This window comes from Lissotriton helveticus, chromosome 4_1, assembly GCF_964261635.1.
Source record: "Lissotriton helveticus chromosome 4_1, aLisHel1.1, whole genome shotgun sequence".
In the NCBI taxonomy this organism is placed as follows: Eukaryota; Metazoa; Chordata; class Amphibia; order Caudata; family Salamandridae; genus Lissotriton; species Lissotriton helveticus.
Genome location: NC_136063.1, coordinates 397,348,787 through 397,366,178, shown reverse-complemented (window position 1 = coordinate 397,366,178; position 17,392 = coordinate 397,348,787). Strand labels below are relative to the sequence as shown.

The following is a 17,392-nucleotide window of genomic DNA, read 5'->3' as shown; positions in this document are numbered from 1 at the left end:
TGTCTGGTTGACTGGAGTCTTGTTTGTCGGGTTAGTTCGTTGGAAATCCTTCTCTCCTTCTTTCTTCTCCTCCTTCTCTGTCTTCTCTCCTTTTTCCATCTTTTCCCTCTTTTTCTCTTTCTTTCTTCTTTCTTCTTTCCTTTCCTCTCTTCCCCTGATTATACCAGCTGATAGTGATACTCTTGATTGTGGACTCTACCTAAGCTACTTACTTTATCTTAATTAATTCATTTTTCTGTCTTTGGCAGACTACTTTTGTTTATGGATGTATTTGCTACGACTCATTTTTGAATTTCAGCTTCTGATTGCTTTTTATCTGTTATCAACTGTATCACATATACTTGTATTCTGTATCTTCATTTGCTTCTTTATAACAATAAAATTCTTTTGAAATGAAAAATAAAAGTGCTGGAGGTCTTTTTCTGAAACAGATGGCGCATATTCAGCGTCAAATTGATGCAGTGTATGCATGTTTTTGTGATATTCTGATAAATTGGTCTCTCCCTCTCCTTTAAGTGAATTTGATTAGCAGAAATTATTGCAACTATGTCATTGTGTTTCTGTTCAATGAGAATCAAAGAGATGAAGCGTTAAAGCTCTGAAATTTTTATGTTAAATTGCAATGGATATTGAATTGGTCCTGATGAAGCGACCTTGATGTTGTGAAATACGTGTTGCCCAGTTTTCTGTCTAAAATACAAATAAAACTAAAAGATCTGAATGAAAAATTGTTTTGTACATCCACCTTGTCTCGAGACCTTAAACCAAGATTATTAGTTAATATTTGACTGTTAAATAAACATGGCGATGTACCGATTGCTGCTTCATTTTGTACTCGAAGCACAACATTAATATGGATGAATACAGAATAAATGAGCAAAATATAAATATTGATAAATATTAATGGAAATGTCAAAAAAATAAAGACCATAAAACCGAGAGCCCAAACATACTGTTTGGTCCAGCCAGTCATGGAGGACGTACTCAGGGAGGTAAAATGTAAACTTGTGTCCTAGGTAGTGAGCCTGCTACAGGACCACCACAAGTATGGTCTCTGACTGCCTTCCATCTTACAAAATACAGGTAAGAAAAAGTGCCTACTCCTCATCTCTGAAAAGCCAGGAGTTGGGGGGCACATATGCCTGCATAACGCTCCTTGACCAGCCACACCCCGACTCACTTAGGATTTGACCTCGCCATTGGAGAAATGGAGGTGAGATTCAGGCAAAGGGGGTATTCAGAAGAAGTAATCAGTAAAGGTATTGAGAAGACTAAGGGCCTGAAACAGGTTGCAGGCCTATTCAAAGCATGCAAAGAAAACAAATACAAACAAACTGAGCATAGATTTATTACCGATTTACAGTTCTAAACACAATATCATTAGTAAGATACTGAACAAGTATTGGAATCTTGTGAAGAATGACCCTGTAATAGATTCAACTCTTCCCTCTAAGCTAGGTTGCACATACAGATGAGTGAGGTTCATGCGCGATGACCTAGTGAAAAGAAGTTTACCAGAATCCGCCACTAGTAATTGGCTCAGAGGTAGCCATGGATTCCGTAAATGCAGCAGATATAAAACCTGCGAATACAGAGTCAACAAGACACAGTTCAGCACATCTCTGGAAAAAAACCTCGAAACATCAAGGGGACATTCAACTGTAAAACGAACTATGCTGTATATGTATTGAAATGACTTTGTGAACTCCAATACATAGAGAGTTCTAAACTCCAGGTCCACAAACGTATTCTGCAGCATGTCAGGTCTATTAGGAATACCGACAAAATATATCCTGTTGCAATGCATTTTATAGCAGCGCATGACAACAATTTGTAAATTTTTATTTTTTATTTTTTATTTTACAGAGTTTTATATAGCGCGAACTTGACCCGAATCGGGAATCGGAGCGCTTTACATAGCACCACTTGCATTGCATGAGGACATCTTAATTTTGGTAGGCATTGGGAGATTAAGTGATGTGCCCAGAATCCCAGGATGCTCAGCCTCCATGCCGAGACTCAAACCCAGTTCCCCAGATTTGAGGTCGACTTCCTTAGCCATTAGGCCAACTCCTCTCCCCTGGACAGACATCTGAGATATTATGTGATGTATTCCTATAGGTTCTGTATCGATCCCCCTATTCCTGACCCTATTCTGGTTAACAAATTAACTAGCAGCCATCCCATGATGCAGAAACCGTTATCTGATTACGCCAGACCACGGCACAGGAGCGCGTTATCTGATTAGGTCATAACGCTTGCCATCTAATTAGGCAAGCAATATTCCTCCAGCCCCTGATAAGGCATACGGAGTTCTCAAAACAAATCAAACCTATGACAACCTGGGAAAATCCCTGCGGCCATTGTTTTGATTTCTCAAAGAACTTCAGTAAAAGAATGTGCTAACGACCAGCTCGTATGACATCCTTATTGACGTATCTATGTCCATCCTTACGTCAATCTCGGCACCTTACAGGTATAAATATTACCGATATTGCCTTAAGCAAACACACGCGGTGGTGGTTACGAGATCGGAGCAGCGAGACTTGCCGAAGCTCAGCAGAGAGCGAAGCCCACTGACGCTGCCCCGCCTTCCTGACGCGCTGAGAACGAGACGCTGCCTTTCTCCTGCCGAGAAATCCCGCTCCGGCGCTTCCGAGCAGCCCTTGCAGGCAGCCTGGAATATCGAGACCAAAGATGAGAGATACCATCCCTCAATCATCCTAGATTCAAGGTACGGAACTGAATAACCCCTTGCAGAGAATTCTTGAGTCAGGCACTTGGCAAAACAAACTTAACTTAAACTGCTACTTTCTATCCCCGCCCACGTATTAGGCTTAGGTCAGGTACACTGGGGTAGGCGTAGTTAGAAGCACCAGTTGAGTACGATTAGTCAAATGTTTATATGTATGTATCTATTCTGTCCATTTTAAATAACGTATGGCTTAGAAACCATATCAATGTTTTTACAGTATTATTTTATAATTCTGCTTTTATTGTATGCACTTTACTTAACCATAAGTATTGCGATAATATCGATCCATTTCTCTTGTACGAGAAAAGAGACTGATCAATAAATAACATCTTTTATTGAACACGCCCGTCTCTTCCTTTTCTCTACAATCTGGTGAAACTAAGAATGCACGTACTGACTGAGTAAAATAAGTTGTCTTTTGTTTTCACACGACTCTAGAGATACACTCTTGATTAGGGGAGAGCAAAGTTGTCATGTTCTATGGTTGTCAAACTAAATCTCTTCTTGTCTATCCAGGGAGGTTCAACTCCTCCTTGCCTATTCGAGAAAGTTTCTAGTGAACTCTGAGCTAGCTGGCAAACCCAAAACTTTAAGTCTAATATCGACAGTAGAAGACCTAGTTAACGTCTGGTCTAGGTCTATACTATTGGAGGTATTATTCCAATGCGCAGAGCCTATTGGGATAATAGGAACTACACTACATGGCGCCCAACGTGTTTGGATAGGCGATAAAACTAACGCAAGACTTTAGAGTAACTCAGTCGTGCTCTTTCACTCAGACCCCTTTTTCCCATAATACTCCAAAGACGTCTGGAGTGGGTGAGAGGTAAAATCCGCCAAACCTCGCAGGAGGGAACTCCTATGTATGGTTCTTGGTTCAATCAACGTTGAAGGATACACTGTTCCAAAATATTGTGCATCTAATCTTTGTTTCCACAAGAAACCTGATCTGCAAACAAACAGAATAACCTTCCTGACAGTAAAATGCCAGAAAGTGATGATGAAAGAGAGAGAGCTAGAGTAGCAGCTGAACTAATAGAAGCTGATAATACTATGCAAGAAGTGGACCCGGATATAAAACTCATCCCGGTCAACATAAGAAGATCTATAACGTTAAAACTTATAGAAAATGGACTGACACCAAGAGGTGGTACAGTCATATTCGTAATTGAGGCACACGAATATCGGCAGACAGAGGTATTCTATTCATGGATAAACTTTCCAGCAGCAAATGCTGTAACGAAGGAGTTCCACTATTATAAAATAGAGGAACCTCCTAATGAGTACACTCCTTTCGAGGAAGTAGAAGTACCACTTAAATTCCAAGAGCACCTGCTCTTGTTTAATGGCGCCCTAAAACACAACAAACACATCACCAGGCTCGGTCCACTAGGTAGACCAGGAGCAACGTGGCCGGTCCTAGCCGGATACACACCACATCCAGACATCGAAAGAATGTCTGCAGCAGATGTTTTAGTACAACTAAAACAATTAATTAAAATATATAGACAACTAGTCCAATATGTAATGCGGACTTCAACAATCCAACCAGCAATTAAAAATCCACAGCTGACCCCACATCAGGGGAACACAAATAAAATTACACCACAGAACATACAGTCCTGCCTAGGTAAAGTACCAGCAAAACGGGAACAAATACCATTCTGGTTAGCACAAAAAATCACCCAAATAGAGGCGGTGTTTCCAGACACCACCCCTGTGGATAAACACAGGATTCTGACTATCTGTCTTCCAATGGGAATCGCACCACACGTGGAGGACTGTGACACTTGGGGTACAGTCTTTGCTTCCATTTACACAAAAACACATGGTGTACCATCCATGTCGGTAATACCAGATGTGCTAAAACAAATTCAAGACGAATACGGTCCAGAACCCGCTTTAACTCTCGGTATGAAATTACTAAAAGACTTCAAGCAGGTCTCGGCAATATTACTAGCCAACATAAAAGGAGAAGCAGCGAATGTGGCGATCCGCCAGAGGTTAAAAGAGACAGATATAGCAGACCAACCAGCTGAAATTGCCAGAATTATAGAAAAATCCTATGAAGAACTAGGTAGAGATAGTTTGGGTGGAATACCAGTAAAGCCCCAACTAATTGAAAGTCCTGAAAAAATATTTATTAAAAATAATCTAAACAGTCAAAAGAAGAACTGGGATGGAAACAAACAATCCAATCCAAAAGAAAAGAGATTCCAGTCCAGAGGAAGGTCTCCTCGGCGGAGAGAAAGATCTCCGGACCAAGGACCCAAGTCTCCCCAAAGGGAGCCCTCTGTGAAAAAGTACAACCTTAGAAATAGGGATAACATAAAGAAACCGGATAGATATCAAGATTTTGATACACGTCCCTCTCAATCTTTTCAGACTTCCTCGCAGAAATCGGAAAGAAGAGGACGATCGGAACCCAGGGAAGGGCACGTCAAGTCCAAAGACAAGGAACCTGCTCATCCAAATAAAAAATTACAGTTTCCAAAAAAGAAGGTAGCCAGTATTAAAGTATTCAACAATGCCGAGAATACTGAGGACACAGCTGAAAAACGGAGAGTGGGCTCAGACAATGCTAGACAGCGCAGCGGAAGTGAGCATAGCACGCAAAGTCCTTATGAATCATCTGGAGACAGTGGACACGAATGAATACATTCAGGTGGAAACTGCAGACACCAGAGTTAGCAAACCTCACAAAATATATGAAATAACTTTACGTATAGAAGGGGATAAGACTAGGAAAATAAGGGGCCTTTTTTGGGATAATCTCTCCAAGGGCTATTACATCCTTCTAGCTGAAAAAGATTGGCCACCAGAGTTCGTCAGGGAGTGCCCACATGGCGAAGAAATAATTATGCCTGCCTTCTCAAATCATATTCCAATTCATAAAAAATATATACACTTGCAAGAAAGTGGGCAGTAGCTCAAGCTCCTGCTTTATATAAAAATCATGTAGGATGGGATGAGGAGTCTCCTCCTCACAAAATCCAGTTAAAATCACAACCTACTGCACAAAGGCAGTATCCAATCAAGCAAGAAGCTAAAAAACAGGTAAAAGAAATTCTAGATCAACTAGAATACCAGGGGGTGATTGAAACTTGCACCTCACAAATGAACAACCCTTTGTTTCCTGTCTCCAAACCAGACAATTCATATCGTCTAGTTTTGGATTACAGACACCTTAACTCATGTTGCAAAACTTTTGCAGTACAAAACTCGCATAGTGCTGCACTAATGAATAACATAGTGCGCAAAAAATAAAAAACAACATTAGACATCTCTAATGGATTCTTTTGTCAAAATATAGCACCAGAGAGCAGATACTTGTCAGCGTTCTCAATAAATGGCGCTCAAAAAGAATTCTGTCGGTTACCCCAGGGGTACAAGAACAGCCCAGGATTATTCTCAGCGAGAGTAACAGAGTTACTACAAACATATGATGACGAAGCATTATCGTATGTCGACGACATATACCTAACAGACGATGACTTGGATACTCACTTGAAGAGAGTGAACGCCATAATACTTGGGTTCGCGGCAAAGGGTTATAAATTCAACTTTAAAAAATCTAGAATTGCCCATCTAACAGTCCTGTTCTTAGGATATGAATTATCAAGTGAAGGCAAAAGCCTGGCTGACAATTTCCTAGAGAAATGTGCCGTACTCCAAGCACCTAGAACACTAAAAAACCTACAGTCAATTCTAGGCTTCCTAAATTTCGGAAGAACATACATTGCAAATTACGCAGAAAGGGTCAAACCCCTTTATGATCTAATAAAACCAGATTTTAAAAAAACCAATTGGACTCAAATACACACACATTCTGAGATCCTTACAAACAGATATGTTAATTAAAACAAAACTAGAAACACGTGATAACACACGCAACCTTGTGATTCGAGTCATCCCAGGAAGATGCGGATTCACATACCTGACCTCTAATGAGGGAGAAAAGGTACCAATTACATTCAAATCACACTTTTACACTAAAGCTGAAAAGAAATTCAGCATTAAAGAAAACATTGTTCATGCAGTTCAAACCGCAATAGCTAGAGAAAAAGATAAAGCTGACGGTAGACACATCACAGTCAGAACAGCAGAATCAGCCTTTGAGGCATTAACAACCCTGTGTAATTTACCAACAACAGCATTGAATCCGGAATGGATACAATGGGTGAATTCCATTACAATGGACAAAGTAAAATACTACTTTGATCCAGAACTAGAGGAACTAAAATATCTAGAATATGAAAGAATATTCCCTCTGCCAATCGACATTCTGCCATTACGACAGTACGCTTGTGTAATCTATACAGACGGACATGCTCAACCATCCGTTTGGGGAGAACAAGCATACAACCCCACATGTGAGATTACAAAAGAAGTGTGGCGCGGAGGTATACTAAGACCTCTATTAACAAAAACACACTCAGTAGAAACTAATTCAGAACAACAGACTGAAATAATAGCATTGAAAATGGCGCTAGATAATGCAGATCGCGAATTCCCGACACTCATAGTGTCCGATTCGTATTACTGCGTCAAATCATATAACAGCGATTTACAGAAATTGATTCAAAACGGTTACAAAGATGACACAGGTGCAACAATAAAGCAAAAACTGCTTTGGGAACAAATAGTTCTGTTAAAAAAAGAACTATCAAAGACTCACGTGATACACTCACTGAGTCATCAGCGTGATGGCGTTCACGTTGCAGGGAATTCATTGGCTGAGGAAGCCACAGCGGTAGCAACTAAATCGGCTTCCGTAGCTAGGAAAAAGCGTGCAGTAAAATACATTGACGGTGAAACAATGCTGGCGGTGAAAACGTCATCAAAAGGCGACTGTTCAGCGTTACCGATCAGTTACCCACTCGAATATACATACATAATCGATGCGAACTCCGTTCCTTTTGCTCGAATCCCTGGAGTGGGGGATAGAGTAATTCCAAACAAGGACAGGAGAACTTTGTTAATAGTAGACGCACATATGGGCGAGGGTCTCAGACACCTCAAACTAAAAGATTCTCTGGAAGAACTACAATCAGTGTACTGGTGGCCAGGCATGAGCCTGCATCATCACATTTTTGTAAAAAAATGCCCGGGCTGCAACAGAGATCGCAGCGGCGAGAGGAACGGGGTAATACCATGGCGTTTCACTCAATAAGGGCTAAACAATAATCAGTGAAACAAGTGTAAATAATGCGTCCCATTAACAAATAAAGACTAGTTTCCACTTATAAATGTAGACCCCAGCACTCGGCTGACGTCGGGACTGTTATACAAAGATTTGCGAGTCTAAATGGCATATACGCTAGGAGCATGCTACGTTTGACCAATGTTTTCACTTTAGCCCTCAAGCTTGTGGGAAAGCACGGCCAAATGAGCATAGCGAAGCGGGATTCTTCTCACTTCCTTCCTGAGTGATACGGGATGGTGTAAAGAAAAAACCAAGGCATAAAGCAATCTATAACAGCAAAGGTATTAGGTTCGGGAGCTGGGTGGGTCAAACATCTAATAAGTGTCCAACGTAGTCTAAACAACTTGCCAAGAAATTCTCTGAGGGGATTCAGTCCGTACGAATTACTGTTTGGGACTAGGATGCTAGTCTTAGATCTTGACAGTCAGACTTCAGTGGTGAAAGAAAAAAGCTTTGATATCAAAGATCGTTTGGCTATTTTACAGGACTTAAACGAAACAAGAAAAGACCTGAGCAACATAAAGTTGAAACAGCAGCCAACAACCACTGAAGAACCACCACCTGTCCCAGCAAGACCTGTCTGGATTCCAAAAATCGGGGATCTAGTCAGAGAAAAGATCGCGGTAAAGAAGGAATTTGGGCCTTCTTACAGAAAAGCAGTTCCTGTCTTGTCCATCAACGGGACGAGATCAGTTGTACTACCGCCACTTGCTGGTAAAAAGGAGAACCGAGTTGTATCCATCGACCTGGTAAAACCACAATCATGTGGCCGATAACAAACAGTAGGCCAAGTGGACTCCCGATAAGTAGTAGAACACCGAGGTTTGCTACAAGTACAGAGGTGCTAACTAAAAGGCTAATCACATTCGAAACGCCTACAGAACAACAACAAGGAATATGCAACAATGCAATGGAACTCACACCTCTGAAAACCCAAATAAAAACATTTAGTAGAGACACCAACCTACAATGAAGTAACAAATGAATATGCTGAAGCTGCAAGAAACAGTAATCCTGAAGCAATTGGAACAATAGACAGAACGGCATCCGGCTACTTCATCAACTTTGATGATTCTTCTGAAGATCTAAGTAAATCAAAGACACAGCCATCAACAAAAACTTTTAAAGACAAAACTAAGGAACTTTTGAAACAGCTGAAAGAAACCTATCTGATTTCTCCATGGATTGAATTTTGGGTGTCCTTTGGTGTATTTATCCTGATACTTTGGCTCATCATGATACTATGTTTGGGACGCTTCATTGAGGGAAAATATGCAAAAATGGACACAGCAAGCCAGAAAATCAACTTGATCCTCAAGCCACACACGTCTTCACACGTCGAGAAGAGAACTTTCTTCAGTCAACTTCACAGCCAATCCTATACCGGGTGGGGTAGCATGGGACAATACTGACTATGAAATCTATGGTCCGGTTGAAATCCTCAAAATATCCACACCAAATCAAGATCTCGTTGAGTGACTTTGTAAAACCAAACTCATTTGCTGATGATTGGGACTTTGAAAGTATTAATGACATGATGTCTGACCTAGTGATGTCTGCTAAATTTACCAAACATGATTATTTGCAGGGTTCATCTAATTATGACAGTATGTACTGCTACAACCACTATGGTAACCATTTTTTACATAAATCAGCACAACCTAGAAATGTTTTAAATTATAATCAATGGGAACATTGTGCAACCCCTCCAAAAGGAAGCTCAAGAACCTTTTATGACAAATATTCATACTTTTCAGGGTTCAACACAAGTAATGCTGAAACATTTTATTTCAAATTGTCAAATAGGACAGGAACAAAAACCATGCTTACAAACACGAAATTGATATATTCGGACTCATTTTTTTGAACAAATGAATACATTTGGTTTTGATTATTGGGACAAAAATGTTGAAGTAAAAAGTGTTTGGGGTACAAAAGAATGGCAAGTACAAGGTATAGAATCATTGTTTAGAGCATGCATGATCCCAGAACAAATTATATTCTTGAATGAAACTATTCAACAAACTACCTGTCTTGGATTAGCCAAAATCAAAGACTTAAATAAACCGTCTATTCCAAAACCAACAATGAACAGCAATAACTCTGCAGATGAAGAGATAGACGTAAACTTTGTATTAAACCAAAACAGAACAAATCCTGATTGGAAACAATGGTTGATCTGGCCCACAGATACTAATAACTGTCAAGACAGATTCCTGAACAAAACACAGGGGTTCACATTGACCAGGCCAGACCCTAGATATTCCCAAAGACAACACCCAGGGATAATCACCACCTACAGTGTGGGCAAACTCTGCCTTCAATGGCTACAAACTTCCACACTGACAGAGATTAAGCAACACCTAACTTTACTTACTGATGGTGCTGACTTGCGTGATTTCATTATGGGACCGCGCAAACAGCGTCAAAAACGCTTCATAGCAGCCTCTATATATGCAGCTTACAACGAGGCCTGGAAGATAACTCAAATTGAGACAGCAGAAAGTATACGGGAAATTGACCGTATTAATTTGGAAAAATCGCTTTCTGTAGTGGACAATGGGTTAATGACTCTGTCCTCCAGAATCTTTTCATTGGACAGCATTGTGTCATCAGCAATCGACATAATATCGCAAGACTTACTGTTGTTACAACACGGTCAGTCTCAATTGCGTTCTATTGTACAGCTTGGCTGGACGTTACAAAATCTGCGTTCAGGCTATGTGCCTTGGCGTTTAATCAACAGAACGTCACTATTCAATATCTTTAACCTTACTGATAAACAAATCAGTATGGCACAAAAGGGTGCTGATTATACAATCCTGAGCATTGAGAAACTCGAGAGATTACCATTGACAATGTCAGAACGACCTGTCATTGAATGGATAATACATGGGATAATTAATATTCCGATATCTACTTTCAGGTTTCAATACTGCCAAAAATATATACAGGCTGGCATGTACGAAAAATTGGGTAAAGGGTACATTAAGACAACATGGAACTTGCCCTATTCACATGCATGTGTCAGTAATAAAGGACAGAAAGTGTTTCTTAGTGGCAATAATTGTGTGAGGCGGTACACTTCTGTGTAATGGAATTAGTTTGCATGGAGCCTGTGAAGGGAATTCAAATAACCTTTCATGTCACCAGCTAGGCACACCTGCAACAGAGATAGAACCATTCTTTAAAAGACTCTATAACGGGAGTTACATTCTAATTGTGGATCGCAGATGTTGTAGTCTACTGCCCGGGGTTCCTTATCTCGTTAGTACGACTGCGAAGGTCATGTGCTGTGGACGCTTATTGTTCCCCAGCTCCTTTCCAGACAGGGAGACAAGGGCATGGCCTAACTTGAAAATTACTTCTATTCGAGTTGATACTTTAAGCAGAATGAAAACAGTGCTTCTTCAGACGCCGACCAGGCTCACGTCATCAAAAGAAACGTATGATCTCCTAGTCGCAAGGACGACTGCAGAGATTCACTCATTATTATCAACTAATTCCCCCATACATTTCGCAGAAATCCTGAATGAAATCTTAAATATTTCTGATACCAGTGGAGTCTCAAATGTATTTAAGACAGTATTTTCGATGGCATTAACACCATTCAAAGCCATACTGGATATTTTTCCAGACTTCGTCCATTCGATTTTTGGAGGAGTTCCCCTCATTTTGGGACTAATTGCAGGAATCCTATTCTTAGTCCTTATATTTCGTTATGGCAAACCATGTCACAGACAAAACACCCGCGACAAGGGAAGAAACAATCCGAGCCATTGGATACCGGGACCGAATATCAAAAATCCTGGGACTAACCCGGCTTAGAGACCTGAACATGACTTGGTTTCTTTCATTTCGGCCGATATGGCAAAGATGTGTTTTACCTGTACTAAGGTGCATGCTGTGCGGAGAAGAATGCGTGTTGGACACCTGTCTGACGCTACAATCGGATGCGCCAATGGATGCAGAAACATTGTTGGGTCCGGTAAAGGCTCATGCATTGTGCTGCCCTCAACGGCTGCCAATCCTGATGACGGCATTTGTGGAAACTTCACCACTACGATTAAGGGGTAGTGAAGATCAAGATGAAAGCAGCATCGATCAGGTACAACCTTCTGTCAGCAATACTACTCAAAACGTCAATGGAGACAATCATGCACATGAATGCATGGTTACATCCTTTTCCGAGTTAGTGGAACTCTCACAGGAAGCTGTTGACAGCTTTTTCCGCAGTCTCAATGATATGATGTTCTCACCAGAGCAGAAATAATGACTCTTGAACAAGCTAGCACACGGCGTTCCCGACACCTTGAATTTGGCCTTCAACTTTAATAATAAAGTAGCAAGATCAACTTTTCCTCCAGTCCACGGACAGCAATTTTTTTAGCAGCCCCAAAATATTTTTTTTAATTTTACGGGACACTTTTCTTCTGCTTAAAGTAAGAACTATTCTTAGAGAACTAATTTCTATTTTTAGAAACTTTATAGACATTAGCTGCCCGCTGGTATGTTCATAAATATTTTTGACCTGTGATGAAGTGGTCTCGAACTTTTCTTCTGTATTAAGAGCCATTTCATGTGTAATTCTAATATTCAATTACTAATAATGTATACATATGCGTGATTATTTTAGCATTATTCTACTGCTTGAGTGCATATAGTACATATGACTATTTTTTTCCCGTATGTTACATAATTTCAAAATGCATTATGTGTATTTTGGGGTGGTAAGGTATACACGATACTCTACAGTATGTTTTACTATGCCTAGATTCGTAAATATGGCCATAGTTAGCGTGGAGTGGGTGTGATGTATTCCTATAGGTTCTGTATCGATCCCCCTATTCCTGACCCTATTCTGGTTAACTAATTAACTAGCAGCCATCCCATGATGCAGAAACCGTTATCTGATTACGCCAGACCACGGCACAGGAGCGCGTTATCTGATTAGGTCATAACGCTTGCCATCTAATTAGGCAAGCAATATTCCTCCAGCCCCTGATAAGGCATACGGAGTTCTGAAAACAAATCAAACCTATGACAACCTGGGAAAATCCCTGCGGCCATTGTTTTGTTTTCTCAAAGAACTTCAGTAAAAGAATGTGCTAACGACCAGCTCGTATGACATCCTTATTGACGTATCTATGTCCATCCTTACGTCAATCTCGGCACCTTACAGGTATAAATATTACCGATATTGCCTTAAGCAAACACACGCGGTGGTGACGAGATCGGAGCAGCGAGACTTGCCGAAGCTCAGCAGAGAGCGAAGCCCACTGACGCTGCCCCGCCTTCCTGACGCGCTGAGAACGAGACGCTGCCTTTCTCCTGCCGAGAAATCCCGCTCCGGCGCTTCCGAGCATCCCTTGCAGGCAGCCTGGAATATCGAGACCAAAGATGAGAGATACCATCCCTCAATCATCCTAGATTCAAGGTACGGAACTGAATAACCCCTTGCAGAGAATTCTTGAGTCAGGCACTTGGCAAAACAAACTTAACTTAAACTGCTACTTTCTATCCCCGCCCACGTATTAGGCTTAGGTCAGGTACACTGGGGTAGGCGTAGTTAGAAGCACCAGTTGAGTACGATTAGTCAAATGTTTATATGTATGTATCTATTCTGTCCATTTTAAATAACGTATGGCTTAGAAACCATATCAATGTTTTTACAGTATTATTTTATAATTCTGCTTTTATTGTATGAACTTTACTTAACCATAAGTATTGCGATAATATCGATCCATTTCTCTTGTACGAGAAAAGAGACTGATCAATAAATAACATCTTTTATTGAACACGCCCGTCTCTTCCTTTTCTCTACAATCTGGTGAAACTAAGAATGCACGTACTGACTGAGTAAAATAAGTTGTCTTTTGTTTTCACACGACTCTAGAGATACACTCTTGATTAGGGGAGAGCCAAGTTGTCATGTTCTATGGTTGTCAGAAACTAAATCCCTTCTTGTCTATCCAGGGAGGTTCAACTCCTCCTTGCCTATTCGAGAAAGTTTCTAGTGAACTCTGAGCTAGCTGGCAAACCCAAAACTTTAAGTCTAATATCGACAGTAGAAGACCTAGTTAACGTCTGGTCTAGGTCTATACTATTGGAGGTATTATTCAAATGCGCAGAGCCTATTGGGATAATAGGAACTACACTACAATTATATTATAAATGAGGTACCTAGGACGAACAGTCAGGGGTGGAGATTGGGAAAAGGATCTTAGAAAACTGAAATCCACTTACATTCATAGATTAGATTGTAAATGTCCAGGAGGGATCAACATTAATGAAGAGCTACATACACATTTATAGATTAAATAAGGAGTGATAGGCCAACAAATCTTCTTTTCTTATTTTCCTCCAGTCGCCTTTTCTTGCTTTTTTGAGGTGTCGCTCTCCGCTCATGGAGACATGGGATGCGTCATAAGCCGTTTAGAGTATATTATCATATGGAAAACATGTAATTGTCTTTGTAGGATCTTCATTGATTTGGATATTGAATGGTATTCAAAGGTGTCAAATGCAGACTGTGCCCACTTGGGCTGTATTACTGTTAGGCATCACTTAATTTTTATTTATTTGTTTGTTTTCATATGTTGACATACAAAAATGTTAATGTTGCACTGGACAAGCTGGATGACATGTTTCACATCCAGTATGGTTCTGCTGTATAGACCGCACAAGATTATGTCCCGGTTTCACGTTTGTACTTATGCATGTTTGTCTGAATGAATTTCAAATTTGTAGTGCTGCCCACTAGGGCTTGATTTTGATGATGCTGAAACACTAGCCCAATTTTAATCCCAGTAATTCATTATTAGTATTTACTGCAATTCTAGCAATCGTGTGTGAATGAACGTGTTTACGCAGACGTTTAAATATTGAGTGGCAGTATTTGTACTATGTTTTCTATACGCACTGTGATGTATAATTAAGATGAGTGTGTATAAAATGAAATCAAAATGGTGCTTCCATGATGTGACCAAGGCTTTTTATGAGCCGAAACACCTAATTGGCGACAAGAATAAAACTATGTGCACAATGAATCTGTGTGTTGGCGTATGTATGTCGCAGACCTGGGTATAAGATATTTCTCTACCATTTACAACACCAAAGATGTTTTTGACTATTTATCAATGATAGTAAGTTGTGATGAGATCTCACATTTTCGCTACAAGAGGTACTGGAGGCCTTGCTTTTATGCCCATCTGGCAAGGCAGCTGGACCAATGAACTCCCTAAAGACTTGTTTAAAATTAATTTAGCGCTGCTCCATGTTATCATAAATGTCCTGAAAATACCAATTTGGCATACTATCCAGAGTGTTTTATCATAGTCTATAGTCAAGATAGTGAGCAGAATTGTGTTGGAATGTATTTGTGGGCTCAAGGTGTAGCTATTTTGACATTATCCCAATTTTGTTTTCAGGATTGTTTGGAACCGGTGGAGCAGTGACTAAGCTTAATTTATTGATCAATAAATATACTGTTGGTTCCAGTGAATCTCTTCATTTGGCATTAATGGATCCTCTGTATGCTCTTTGTTTCAATAGGAGTAAATGATGGCGAATCTTTGATATGATGGGCCTACATCTGTCCAAAATAAACTTCTTGAAACACTTGCGGCAGAATTTAAACACAAGAGTAGGATATGGCCCTGGGTGTTGGGGTTGAATGTCCTGAAATACTGGCTTAGAACAGAGCAGGTATGTCAAGGCAGGGTCATGGCTCCTATACTCGTAACATTTTATGCAAATAATATTGAAGGACCGAAGGTGTAAAGGCTAGGACAAATCAAGAATTGGCAGAAAATGTGTTCTTGTACTTTTTTACATAGATGACATAGTTTTAATAGTTGGCAATGACGGTTTACTTTTTAAAAAAAAAAAACACTTTATTGGCATTTTTACAGAATATTCGAAGTGTACTTCACATAGGATATATAACATCCAGAATGCTTTTTTTTGTTACAGGGTCAGATTTCAATTTTACACCATTGTAATAATGTCTATAACATTTTTTCTTCAACCTAAACTTCCCTCCTCCTTCCCACCCACCCTTTTGTGTCTTTATGTCTTTTGTCCATATTCTCACCAGGCGTTTGATAACCATCAACTGAAGTGCAGTACCTTGTGTCTATTTTTAGATTCCTCTTCCCAGTACCTATTCCGGAGTTAATTGTGAATCACTTCCTTCCTCTACCCCTCCATCTTGAGGATCTCTCAAATCTGCAATCATCACGGACCACGCTCGCACATCGTCCTCAAGTTTATCATCTTTCCTTATATGCTTCATCTGAACCAGTTCAGCCACAATGTATTTAATAAACAAATTGATTATGTCACGTTTTTTAGAACATGACATACATTTTTGCTTACTATGAGCAGTAAGTTAACTAGAGCCATTATTTTTAGGTGCTTCCATTTCCTGAAAGAAAAGACATACATTTATTGTCAACAGAAAACTCTTTGACTTTGCTTCGAGAATGCATGAAAACTGTTAACACATATGTTAAACAAGTACAATGAAAGTATGCTAGTTTGCTAAAATATGAGGGATAGCGGGTATTACTAATGTGTCTACACTACACCCAGAGTGAAACCGGTTTCTTTAGGGCCTATTCCAAAGCTTTGCAGCACGCATGTGCAGCTCGCTCTGCGAGGCATGCTGTAATAGGGTATGTGTGGAAGTGCTGTGGAAGCCACGCCCACTCTCCGCCCATATTTGTAATTGACCGATGTCAATGTCCTCGGTAAACGCTGGCTTCCGATTCATTATGAGTCTTTTTAGTCCTGCCTCGGTACCTCCCTGTCTCCATTTGTTGCCGCCCATAAGGACTGGATCTTTTACTTCACTCCTAAAACATCATGCTTTATGTAGTGGGTGAGCACTATTTACTTTGACAATGGCGGCTGTCTTACTGCAGGCACCACGTGCTTTGGTGCCTTCTTTACTCCCTCCCCCCGTCCCGTTGTCCGTGCCTTCAAATAACCTCCCCCCCGCCGTCCCTCCCGTTGTTGTCATGCCTACCGTGCCTTCGCAATAACGTTGTCCGTGCTGCCTCCCGTAGTCCGTGATCACTACCATTTGCAGAGCAATAGGTCTCGTGTAAATGCGAGTCCTATTGCATTGGAAATGGTTGTTTAACATTTCTCATGTGTGACTTACTTGACAATGATTTCGATGACAATTCCACCTCTCTTTGCGAATTTGGTGCTTGCTTAACTTTGTCTCGCGTGGAATTAAGAGTCCGACAACCGCTGGGAGGGTATGGTGTGTTGGAGGCTCCTCCCCATTTAGGGCGGGCTGAAAGAAGCTCTATTCCTCTGCCATGCGACTCAGGCTTTTATTTGCATACACAGAGCTGCAAACATGGTGGAAGCGTGGTACATGGACGAGTCCTCGGAGGACCAGAGGCAGCCATATCGGT

General features: G+C 40.6%; 1 protein-coding gene across 2 annotated transcripts in view; it reads left to right on the top strand.

The window, feature by feature from the left end:
• DCAF13 (DDB1 and CUL4 associated factor 13) overlaps positions 1-17,392 on the top strand; it is a 383,567-nt gene that overhangs the window by 75,002 nt on the left and 291,173 nt on the right. Inside the window, exon 1 of one of the 2 annotated variants that reach the window (XM_078686900.1) lies at positions 15,516-15,668. The exons of the other annotated variant lie outside the window; for it this stretch is intronic. The gene's annotated coding sequence lies outside the window, so the exon portion shown is untranslated. Of the gene's footprint in view, positions 1-15,515; positions 15,669-17,392 lie in introns of those variants that run through there. 2 annotated transcript variants of the gene reach the window in all.